Source organism: Taudactylus pleione, unplaced genomic scaffold (assembly GCF_031769625.1).
Source record: "Taudactylus pleione unplaced genomic scaffold, aTauple2 ptg001691l, whole genome shotgun sequence".
Lineage (NCBI taxonomy): Eukaryota > Metazoa > Chordata > Amphibia > Anura > Myobatrachidae > Taudactylus > Taudactylus pleione.
The window spans coordinates 423,722-437,378 of NW_028286088.1; the positions used below are offsets into that span (position 1 = coordinate 423,722).

General features: G+C 40.2%; 1 protein-coding gene across 3 annotated transcripts in view; it reads right to left on the bottom strand.

The window, feature by feature from the left end:
* Positions 1-12,261, bottom strand: part of FBXO46 (F-box protein 46) — a 40,060-nt gene extending 27,799 nt beyond the window's left edge. Inside the window, exons 1-2 of one of the 3 annotated variants that reach the window (XM_088464564.1) lie at positions 12,109-12,261; positions 8,884-9,025 (exon numbers count right to left, since the gene is read on the bottom strand). The gene's annotated coding sequence lies outside the window, so the exon portion shown is untranslated. Of the gene's footprint in view, positions 1-8,883; positions 9,026-11,413; positions 11,473-12,108 lie in introns of those variants that run through there. The other 2 variants (XM_088464565.1, XM_088464566.1) reach the window with 2 other exon arrangements.
* Between the last annotated feature and the right edge of the window lie 1,396 nt (positions 12,262-13,657).

Consider the following 13,657-nt stretch of genomic DNA (forward strand, 5'->3'; position numbering starts at 1 on the left):
ACTGCAACTACCATGTCCACTATTGCTATTACTACTGCAACTACTATATCTACTATTATTACTATTGCAACTATGTCTACTATTACAGCAACTGCTATGTCTACTATTATTACTACAACAACTATTACTACAACTACTATTACTACTGCAAATACTACAACAATTACTACTATTGCAACTAGGTCTACTATTACTACTACCACCATTACTAGTATTACTACTACAACTACATCTACTATTACATCTATTACTATTACATCTACTACTAGTACTACTATTACTGCAACTACTACATCTATTACTATTACTGCAACTACTACATCTATTACTACTACTATTACTGCAACTACATCTACTATTACTAATATTACTGCAACTACTACATCTATTACTAATATTACTGCAACTACTACATCTATTACTAATATTACTGCAACTACTACATCTATTACTAATATTACTGCAACTACTACATCTATTACTAATATTACTGCAACTACTACATCTACTATTACATCTACTATTAGTACTACTATTACTGCAACTGCTACATCTACTATTACATCTACTATTACTGCAACATCTATTACTACTATTACTGCAACTACTACATTACTACTATTACTGCAACTACTACATCTATTACTAATATTACTGCAACTACTACATCTATTACTAATATTACTGCAACTACTACATCTATTACTAATATTACTGCAACTACTACATCTATTACTAATATTACTGCAACTACTACATCTACTATTACATCTACTATTAGTACTACTATTACTGCAACATCTATTACTACTATTACTGCAACTACTACATTACTACTATTACTGCAACTACTACATCTATTACTAATATTACTGCAACTACTACATCTACTATTACATCTACTATTAGTACTACTATTACTGCAACTGCTACATCTATTACTACTATTACTGCAACTACTACATCTATTACTACTATTACTGCAACTACTACATCTATTACTAATATTACTGCAACTACATCTACTATTACATCTACTATTAGTACTACTATTACTGCAACTGCTACATCTATTACTACTATTACTGCAACTACTACATCTATTACTAATATTACTGCAACTACTACATCTACTATTACATCTACTATTAGTACTACTATTACTGCAACTGCTACATCTATTACTACTATTACTGCAACTACTACATCTATTACTAATATTACTGCAACTACTACATCTACTATTAGTACTACTATTACTGCAACATCTATTACTATTACTGCAACTACTACATCTATTACTAATATTACTGCAACTACTACATCTACTATTACATCTACTATTAGTACTACTATTACATCTATTACTACTATTACTGCAACTACTACAACTACTACATCTATTACTGCAACTACATCTATTACTAATATTACTGCAACTGCTACATCTATTACTATTACTGCAACTACTACATCTATTACTAATATTACTGCAACTACTACATCTACTATTACTATTACATCTACTATTAGTACTACTATTACTGCAACATCTATTACTACTATTACTGCAACTACTACATCTATTACTACTACTATTACTGCAACTACTACATCTATTACTACAACTACTACATCTACTATTACATCTACTATTAGTACTACTATTACTGCAACTACTACATCTATTACTGCAACTACTACATCTATTACTAATATTACTGCAACTACTACATCTACTATTACATCTACTATTAGTACTACTATTACTGCAACTGCTACATCTATTACCATTACTGCAACTACTACATCTATTACTACTACTATTACTGCAACTACTACATCTATTATTACCATTACTGCAACTACTACATCTATTACTACTATTACTGCAACTACTACATCTACTATTAGTACTACTATTACTGCAACTGCTACATCTATTACTACTATTACTGCAACTACTACATCTATTACTACTATTACTGCAACTACTACATCTATTACTAATATTACTGCAACTACTACATCTACTATTACATCTACTATTAGTACTACTATTACTGCAACTGCTACATCTATTACCATTACTGCAACTACTACATCTATTACTACTACTACTATTACTGCAACTACTACATCTATTACTACTACTACTATTACTGCAACTACATCTACTATTACTACTGCAACTACAGCTACTAGTACTATTCTACTGTCACTACTGCAACTACTATTATTACTACTACTGCAACTACCATGTCTACTATTGCTATTACTACAGCAACTACTATATCTACTATTATTACTATTGCAACTATGTCTACTATTACTACTACAGCAACTGCTATGTCTACTATTATTACTACAACTATTACTACTGCAAATACAACAATTACTACTACTGCAACTACTAGGTCTACTATTACAACTATTACTACTACTGCAACTACTATATCTACTATTATTACTATTGCAACTATGTCTACTATTACTACTACAGCAACTGCTATGTCTACTATTATTACTACAACAACTATTACTACAACTACTATTACTACTGCAAATACAACAATTACTACTACAACTACTAGGTCTACTATTACAACTATTACTACTACTGCAACTATGTCTACTATTACTACTGCAACTACTATGTCTCCTATTATTACTACTGCAACTACTATGTCTCCTATTATTACTACTGCAACTACTATGTCTCCTATTATTACTACTGCAACTACTATGTCTCCTATTATTACTACTGCAACTATGTCTCCTATTATTACTACTGCAACTACTACATCTACTATTACAACTAATATGTCTCCTATTACTACTGCATTTACTAACTACATCTACTATTACTACTACTCCTGCAATGTCTACTAATATTACTACTACATCTATTACAACTAATATGTTTACTAATATTACTACTGCAACTACTGCATTTACTAACTACATCTACTATTACTACTACTCCTGCAATGTCTACTATTACTACTGCAACTGCTATTACTACTAAGTCTACTATTACTACTACTATGTCTCCTATTATTACTACTGCAACTACTATGTCTCCTATTATTACTAATGCAACTACTACATCTACTATTACAACTAATATGTCTCCTATTACTACTGCATTTACTAACTACATCTACTATTACTACTACTCCTGCAATGTCTACTAATATTACTACTACATCTATTACAACTAATATGTTTACTAATATTACTACTGCAACTACTGCATTTACTAACTACATCTACTATTACTACTACTCCTGCAATGTCTACTATTACTACTGCAACTGCTATTACTACTAAGTCTACTATTACTACTACTATGTCTCCTATTATTACTACTGCAACTACTATGTCTCCTATTATTACTACTGCAACTATGTCTCCTAGTATTACTACTGCAACTATGTCTCCTATTATTACTACTGCAACTATGTCTCCTATTATTACTACTGCAACTATGTCTCCTATTATTACTACTGCAACTACTATGTCTCCTATTATTACTACTGCAACTACTATGTCTCCTATTATTACTACTGCAACTACTATGTCTCCTATTATTACTACTGCAACTATGTCTCCTATTATTACTACTGCAACTATGTCTCCTATTATTACTACTGCAACTACTACATCTACTATTACAACTAATATGTCTCCTATTACTACTGCATTTACTAACTACATCTACTATTACTACTACTCCTGCAATGTCTACTAATATTACTACTACATCTATTACAACTAATATGTTTACTATTACTACTACTGCAACTACTGCATTTACTAACTACATCTACTATTACTACTACTCCTGCAATGTCTACTATTACTACTGCAACTGCTATTACTACTAAGTCTACTATTACTACTACTATGTCTCCTATTATTACAACTACTACATCTACTATTACAACTTATGTCTCCTATTACTACTACTCCTGCAATGTCTACTAATATTACTACTACATCTATTACAACTAATATGTCTACTAATATTACTACTGCAACTACTGCATTTACTAACTACATCTACTATTACTACTACTCCTGCAATGTCTACTATTACTACTGCAACTGCTATTACTATTGCAACTATGTCTACTATTACTACTGCAGCAACTGCTATGTCTACTATTATTACTACAACAACTATTACTACAACTACTATTACTACTGCAAATACAACAATTACTACTACTGCAACTACTAGGTCTACTATTACAACTATTACTACTACTGCAACTATGTCTACTATTACTACTGCAACTACTATGTCTCCTATTATTACTACAACAACTATTACTACAACTACTATTACTACTGCAAATACAACAATTACTACTACTGCAACTACTAGGTCTACTATTACAACTACTGCAACTACTACATCTACTATTATTACTAATGCAACTACTACATCTACTATTACAACTAATATGTCTCCTATTACTACTGCATTTACTAACTACATCTACTATTACTACTACTCCTGCAATGTCTACTAATATTACTACTACATCTATTACAACTAATATGTTTACTAATATTACTACTGCAACTACTGCATTTACTAACTACATCTACTATTACTACTACTCCTGCAATGTCTACTATTACTACTGCAACTGCTATTACTACTAAGTCTACTATTACTACTACAACTACTATGTCTCCTATTATTACTACTGCAACTACTGCATTTACTAACTACATCTACTATTACTACTACTCCTGCAATGTCTACTATTACTACTGCAACTGCTATTACTACTAAGTCTACTATTACTACTACAACTACTATGTCTCCTATTATTACTACTGCAACTACTACATCTACTATTACAACTAATATGTCTCCTATTACTACTGCATTTACTAACAACATCTACTATTACTACTACTCCTGCAATGTCTACTATTACTACCAATATTACTACTGCAACTGCTATTACTACTAAGTCTACTATTACTACTGCAACTGTCTATTAATACTATTACTACTGCATCTACATCTACTGCAACTACTATTAATTATACTATTACTACATTTACTAATACTACTACATCTACTATTACTACTGGAACTATGCAACTATGTCTACTATTAAATCTAGTAGTACTATTAAATCTACTAGTACTACTACTACTACTACGATAACACACACATGACATTCCCATAATACAGCCTATCGCTCCTACAACACGCCCACCACACTCCCTTAACATGCCCATGACACACCCCTGACACACCCCTGACACACCCCTGACACGCCTGATTATTTCACACTCACTTAGACACCAGAGGGGAGTGTTAGGGTTAGGCACCATCCGGGAGGATTATTGATAGGCACCGGGGGCGAGAGGTTGTGGCACTGGGAGGGAGGGTTAGGCAATGGGAGGGAGGGTTAGGGTTAAGCACCAGAGGGGAGGGTGAGGGTTAGGCACCGGGGAGGGAGGGTGAGGGTGAAGATTAGGGTTAGAAAAAAAGTGTGTTGACCTTTTGTACCTGTCTATCTTCATTCATATTGACCCTTTGTCCCTGTCAACCTTTTGACTGTCTAACATCTGGAGTCTGTCTCGACGTCATTTTTTTCATGTAGATCTTTTATACCAAACTCCTCCGAATCAGCCCCAATGTATCTGTATAATACTTATTTTCAACAGTTTGGTACATTAAGATGAGATTAGATGTTTGTGATGAGATGAGATGAGATGTTTGTGATGAGCTGAGATATTTGTGATGAGCTGAGATGTTTGTGATGAGATGAGATGAGATGTGATGAGATGTTTGTGATGAGCTGAGATGTTTGTGATGAGCTGAGATGAGCTGAGATGTTTGTGATGAGCTGAGATGAGGAGATGTTTGTGATGAGCTGAGATATTTGTGATGAGCTGAGATGTTTGTGATGAGCTGAGATGAGATGTTTGTGATGAGCTGAGATGAGATGTTTGTGATGAGCTGAGATGAGCTGAGATGTTTGTGATGAGATGAGCTGAGATGTTTGTGATGAGATGAGATGAGCTGAGATGTTTGTGATGAGATGAGATGTTTGTGATGAGATGTTTGTGATGAGCTGAGATGAGATGTTTGTGATGAGCTGAGATGAGATGTTTGTGATGAGCTGAGATGAGATGTTTGTGATGAGATGAGATGAGATGTTTGTGATGAGATGTTTGTGATGAGATGTTTGTGATGAGATGAGATGTTTGTGATGAGATGAGATGTTTGTGATGAGCTGAGCGCACAGAGAGATGAAGAAATTTCTTCATCTCTTACTCCTCACTAGGGCACTAACACTTGGCTGCTTATGTGGGTGTAAAGGCCGCTAATATATAGCAATGTTTATTATCCATGTCCGTGTCCTGCATTGTATTGTAAGGCGCTGGTTACTTGTTTCTGTATTGTGTAAGGCGCTGAGGAACACTTGTGGCGCCATATAAATAAATTTTAATAGTATAATCATACAGTAATTCTCGTTCACCCTCTGACATTTGCTATAGAGCTCTGACCCCATCCCAGTCTGACTTTAATGCTCAGAATAACACTGTACTACTGACATTATATAATGGGGTCACATTTTTATGAGATCCAGAAGAAACTACAGTGTGACCAGAGAACGTTAATGTCATCTGGGCTGAGCTGGCAGCGATGCTGTATTTCCCCATAAGCTGGATAAACAGTGACGTTCCCTACAGCCCAATCCTGGGATCAGCAGCCCTGCACCTTACAGAGAGAGCTCATTCCTGGGATTACTTCCGCTGAGTGTCAGCCCTGTGGGACAGGCCTGTTAATCCCCAGCAAAGGTCACAGGATTTGCTTTGGCAGAATCCGAGGATTTCTGATGGACAGAAAGTGATTAATGCTGAGTCTTGTCCCTGGTGTAACCATACAACAGACCTGAGAAACAAGACGGACGCAGAACCCAGCAGAGAGCGCACGAGTACAAGGAGCCATGAAATCTGACATAGGCCAGAGGCAAAATGGGTCACAAAACGTGTGCAGCCTTAAATATGATACAAATGCGCCGTTTGTGGCCCTATTTTATACTATTAGAAAGTGTCTCATAGAAACACAATTGTGGGATTCACACAATATACATCACATAATATGTCAGCTTTTTATCAATAAAAGAAAACTAATTGTACGCAGGGAAAGGTTAGATCACCCTCCATACGTTTATATTGCGCTCTTTACTGGTCATAATGATTTATTACAGATGGATGGATTTTCTGTGGTTCTAGAACTGCAATTACGCACGCTGCCGGCCATTATGTTCTGCGCCTGCACGAAGGTCTCACTGTGATTACAGACTACGCAGTCCCATCGCAAAGTGACTGAAGTGAAGTGAGTGTTTGGGGGAGGTGATGGGGGGTGGATGGTGAAATGCAGGCGTGTCAGTGCGTTTGAACACTGTTACAGGGGCGTGCATAAATTATCCACTACGATGCCATACGCAGCCTGAGTACTCACTGCGTGTGATGAGGTTAGTAATTCCTGAGTAAGGTCAGAGCCTGTGTAAGTGTGTGAGGATGTGATGGTACTCCATGTTACTGATGGTCTCTCAGTCTTGTGTAATCACTGTGTGTGATGAGGTTAGTAATTCCTGAGTAAGGTCAGAGCCTGTGTAAGTGTGTGTGAGGATGTGATGGTACTCCATGTTACTGATGGTCTCTCAGTCTTGTGTAATCACTGTGTGTGATGAGGTTAGTAATTCCTGAGTAAGGTCAGAGCCTGTGTAAGTGTGTGTGAGGCTGTGATGGTACTCCATGTTACTGATGGTATCTCAGTCTTGTGTAGTCACTGTGTGTGATGAGGTTAGTAATTCCTGAGTAAGGTCAGAGCCTGTGTAAGTGTGTGTGAGGATGTGATGGTACTCCATGTTACTGATGGTATCTCAGTGTTGTGTAATCACTGTCTGTGATGAGGTTAGTAATTCCTGAGTAAGGTCAGACCCTGTGTAAGTGTGTGTGAGGCTGTGATGGTACTCCATGTTACTGATGGTCTCTCAGTCTTGTGTAATCACTGTGTGTGATGAGGTTAGTAATTCCTGAGTAAGGTCAGAGCCTGTGTAAGTGTGTGTGAGGCTGTGATGGTACTCCATGTTACTGATGGTATCTCAGTCTTGTGTAGTCACTGTGTGTGATGAGGTTAGTAATTACTGAGTAAGGTCAGAGCCTGTGTAAGTGTGTGTGAGGATGTGATAGTACTCCATGTTACTGATGGTATCTCAGTCTTGTGTAATCACTGTGTGTGATGAGGTTAGTAATTCCTGAGTAAGGTCAGAGCCCGTGTAAGTGTGTATGAGGCTGTGATGGTACTCCATGTTACTGATGGTGTCTCAGTCTTGTGTAATCACTGCGTGTGATGAGGTTAGTAATTCCTGAGTAAGGTCAGAGCCTGAGTAAGTGTATGTGAGGATGTGATGGTACTCCATGTTACTGATGGTCTCTCAGTCTTGTGTAATCACTGTGTGTGATGAGGTTAGTAATTCCTGAGTAAGGTCAGAGCCCGTGTAAGTGTGTGTGAGGATGTGATGGTACTCCATGTTACTGATGGTCTCTCAGTCTTGTGTAATCACTGTGTGTGATGAGGTTAGTAATTCCTGAGTAAGGTCAGAGCCCGTGTAAGTGTGTATGAGGCTGTGATGGTACTCCATGTTACTGATGGTATCTCAGTCTTGTGTAATCACTGTGTGTGATGAGGTTAGTAATTCCTGAGTAAGGTCAGAGCCTGTGTAAGTGTGTGTGAGGCTGTGATGGTACTCCATGTTACTGATGGTTACTCAGTCTTGCTAAAGATTACGGAGGTGAGTAAGGAAGGGGTAAGTGGCCGGCCGGGAGACTTACCTGCTTTTCCGGGGGCTGGGTGTTCCACCAACATAGACAATTTTAGCTGTAACAGGGCGGTGTACAGCCAGATTAACTGAATACTTCTGCTGCTGGGCTGAAATCATTTGATGAAGGGTGTTGTCACCCGATGACACTAATTCTGTACAAGACAATTGTAGATAATTAGCTGTTAATTTCACCTGCAGACTGTCATACCTCCCAACATTTGTTAATACTAACTTGTAACAACCTGGGCAGGACAGATCCAGAGAATAATAAAGTGTCACACAGCTGGTTTCTGGCTGGCATATGTGCGCTGGCCAGTCATCTCAGGATTTTCCTGTTGCTGCAATGCAGCATGACATGGACACTGACACTATTGAAGGATTACTTCTCACATGATTCCAGGAGCCAATCCTGATCCAGAGTATCCTAATAACACCTCCCCAGGCCCCTGTACTTTGCCAGTTCAACTTGTCTTCAAGCTGCTCCTGGCTCCTGTATTTACAGCTCCGATCTGCAAACCAGAGCAATTCTCACATTGCTATATCCTAGCCAGCAGCCAGCTATACATTGCAAGCTTGAATCACACATGCCTACCCTCCCGGTTTTCACGGGAGGCTCACGATTTTTTGGGAAACCCCCCCGCACCCCCGGAGGTGTAGGCACTTCTCCCAGATTCTGCCCACTTCCTAGTGAAGTGGGTAGAATTAGGAGAATTTCTGCGGTGATCGCAGGTGTCCATGCAGGGGGCGGGGCTTAATGATGTGATTCGTGTCATTTGTCTCCATCCCTATTTTAATTTACGCCAATCGAGGGGGCCGGGCTTAATGACATGAATCATCAGGCCCCGCCCCTGTTGCCACCCACCTGCCTCTCCTCCCAGGGCTTCTCCTGGGGAAGAGACAGCAAGGGTATGTAACTATGGCTTCAATCAGTGCTTCCCTACTACAGCTTACCCAGTGCTCATTATACCAGCCAGCAGTGTCCACTACAGCAGTGCCCATTATACCAGCCAGCAGTGTCCACTACAGCAATGCCCATTATACCAGCCAGCAGTGTCCACTACAGCAGTGCCCATTATACCAGCCAGCAGTGTCCACTACAGCAGTGCCCATTATACCAGCCAGCAGTGTCCACTTCAGCAGTGCCCATTTTACCAGCCAGCAGTGTCCACTACAGCAGTGCCCATTATACCAGCCAGCAGTGTCCACTACAGCAGTGCCCATTTTACCAGCCAGCAGTGTCCACTACAGCAGTGCCCATTATACCAGCCAGCAGTGTCCACTACAGCAGTACAGCAGTGCCCATTATACCAGCCAGCAGTCTCCACTACAGCAGTGCCCATTATACCAGCCAGCAGTCTCCACTACAGCAGTGCCCATTATACCAGCCAGCAGTCTCCACTACAGCAGTGCCCATTATACCAGCCAGCAGTCTCCACTACAGCAGTGCCCATTATACCAGCCAGCAGTGTCCACTACAGCAGTGCCCATTATACCAGCCAGCAGTGTCCACTACAGCAGTGCCCATTATACCAGCCAGCAGTGTCCACTACAGCAGTGTCCATTATACCAGTCAGCAGTGTCCACTACAGCAGTGCCCATTATACCAACCAGCAGTGTCCACTACAGCAGTGCCCATTATACCAGCCAGCAGTGTCCACTACAGCAGTGCCCATTATACCAGCCAGCAGTGTCCACTACAGCAGTGCCCATTATACCAACCAGCAGTGTCCACTACAGCAGAGCCCATTATACCAGCCAGCAGTGTCCAATATAGCAGTGCCCATTATACCAGCCAGCAGTGTCCAATACAGCAGTGCCTATTATACCAGCCAGCAGTGCCCATTACAGCAGTGCCTATTATACCAGCCAGCAGTGCCCATTACAGCAGTACCAGTTATTAACTTTTCAAGTGTGCCCCAGTTTATACAATTGGTCCTGTGCTCAGTGCTGCTCCATCTCCAGTTACCCACCGCTACTATTCCTGCATCCAGCGCTATTCCATTTACACACAGGGGCTCCATCAGCAATTACCACTGATCTCAGTCCTGGACTCAGCTCCATTCCATTTACACCAGTGTGCTCTGTGCTGCTAGTCTGCATTATCATGGTGAGCTACCAGCGACCACATCTGCATCTACGATCATCTGCTGTTTGCTCCAGACTGCTTATCATCATCATTATTACCAGTTATTTATATAGCGCACACATATTCCGCAGCGCTTTACAGAGAATATCATTCACATCACTCCCTGCCTCTATATTCATTATCACATGCTCACACGCAAGGGTTCATTTTGTTGGGAGCCAATTAGCCTACCAGCATATTTTTGGAGTGTGGGAGGAAACCGGAGCAAACACAGGGAGAATATACAAACTCCACACAGGGCTGTGGTGGGAATCAAACCCATGACCTCAGTGCTGTGAGGCAGCAATGCTAACCATTACACCATCTGTGCATCATGCAGTAATCATTACAGTCTGCATAGTATCCTGTGTGCTCTCATACGTCAGCCTGTTATTGCTGTTACTATACACAGTACCTGTCTCTACCAGCAGTTCACACCCTGTGCTGATTGCACCTATTCCCACACACGGTCCTCAAGGCTCCCAAACACTTCAGGTGTTAGAGATATCCGTGGCTGAGCACAGGTGGTTAAATCAAATTGACTAAGGTACTAATTAGGTCACCTGTGCTCAGCCATGGATCTCACTAAAGCTGCATGCACACACAAGGGAAAAAATGAACGAAAATCGTTTAATAAAATCGTTCATTTACTAAATGGAATGAACGATTTTTTTGAACAAACGATTTCTGCATATTCCCTTACTGAAAATCGTTGAGTTGGTCAGTGTGACTAAACTACAAAGTGAACGCGCATGAACGGTAATCGTTCATCGTTTTAACTTAGAAAGTGAACGATTTTTTTCAACGATTAAATGATATTGTTAACGATAATTGTTCAAAAAAATCGTTGTGTGTGTATTCACCTTTACACCTGAACTGTTGGGGAGCCTTGAGGACCGCGTTTGGGAACCTCTGCTCTAGGGGCATATTCAATTGGGGGCGAGGTTTATCAAGGTAAAAAAGCTTGCTCTCCATACCTCAAAATTTGGATTTCCACAACTATGTGTGCTCCCAATACCCATGGTATCCAATAAAAAAAGTGTTAGCTGGGCTTTCAGAGCTGCAAAAACCCATGGCACTTAAGAAAAAAAAAAAAAAAAAAAAACTCACCTGACCGGGGGTCTCCCCTCCATCTTGTCACTGGAAACAGGACTGCTGGGAGATGTAGTTATCCCAATGTCAGCTATACACTCACACCGGGGGTCACTCACACTCACACTTAAGCTGGCCACACACCAGACTAAATTTCATCCAACCATCCAACTAGGTGATTGGTTGGAATGAGAATCTGGTAACGTATGGGAGTAACTGATGATCAGCAATTTGCTCCTAAATGCCAGAAAACAGATGAAAATGGCATCAGACAAGTTTGTTAAATGTTTGATCTAAACTATTTGTTCAAACATCAGTTTTTGTCCATTTTCCGGCGTTTGGGAGCAAATTACTGATTGTCATTTACTATCATACCTTACCAGATTCTCATTCCAACCAATCAGCTAGTTGTCTGGTTGGATGTAAGTTGGTCAGTGTGTGGCAGCTTTACACACATACTCACCCGGCTGCAGAAGACGCTGCTTTGGAAGGTGAGTAATTAAGCTAATTGGAAACTTCCAATAGCTTAATTAACACTCAGGGGGGGAGGAGAGCTGCCGAGGTCCCAGAGCAAGTCCCCCTGATTTTTTCTAAAGGTAACGATTTTAGGACAAATCAGGCTCGATCTGGAGCTGCGAGAAAAAGACGCTGTGATTTCTATAGATATTACTGTGTCTTATTTTCAGTCCCTTTATTGAATAGCGAAACCCCACGCCTGCGGGAAAAACCCTGTGCCGTGGGGTATTTTTCATATATCCCACCCGCAGTTGGATTCTCCTTCTGTGTGAAGGCCCCCATACATCAGCAATTGATTGCAGCAATCGTTTGTGTATGAAAATCTTTCCCTTTTTCAATTGATTGCAGATTGCACGATTGCTGCAATCAATCTCTGAGGTATGGGGGCCTTAACTCATACTCTGTCATGTCACTGGCACGTCTCCTGTTCCTACCAGATTTGCCAGTGGTCTCAGTCCTGTGCCCACAACAAACACAGCACCTGACATAAATTATGTATTGATTGGTAATTGAGGCCTGTAATGTCATTTCACTTCATATATTTTGCATCAAACCGTCCTAATGATAGAAATCCCTGCAAAGGGAAAGCGAATGAACCCTGGGCCTGATTCAGACCTGTTCGCTAGCAGGCGTCCGCTCGTTGCTGTCGATGTTAGCTAATCTGCGCAAACTACTCTTAGTGATCGGGGACCGCTCGCTCACCCAGCAAAGACATCCCAGTGTAATGAGTGACAGGAGAGGCCGTTTGTGGGTGCTAACGGCCAGGCCACTAAAAACGGGGGAGTGGAGGTGCGAACGCAGGTGTGCCTGACTATTTCAACGCCGTTTCAGAGGCGTGCATAATTAACAGGCAGCGTCATAGTACACATCAATTCTCTTGTTTTTACACTGATGTTCTCGCAGTGCTTGTGGTAGGGTAGAGTCTGTGATCCCTTCCGATGGTCCTCGATGTACCAATGTTTACACACACTTCCTGGAGATGACGTGCGCTAGTGGGCGTGTCTAGACACGCTATTGGGCGTATATTTACACAAACTGATCGCTCGCCAAG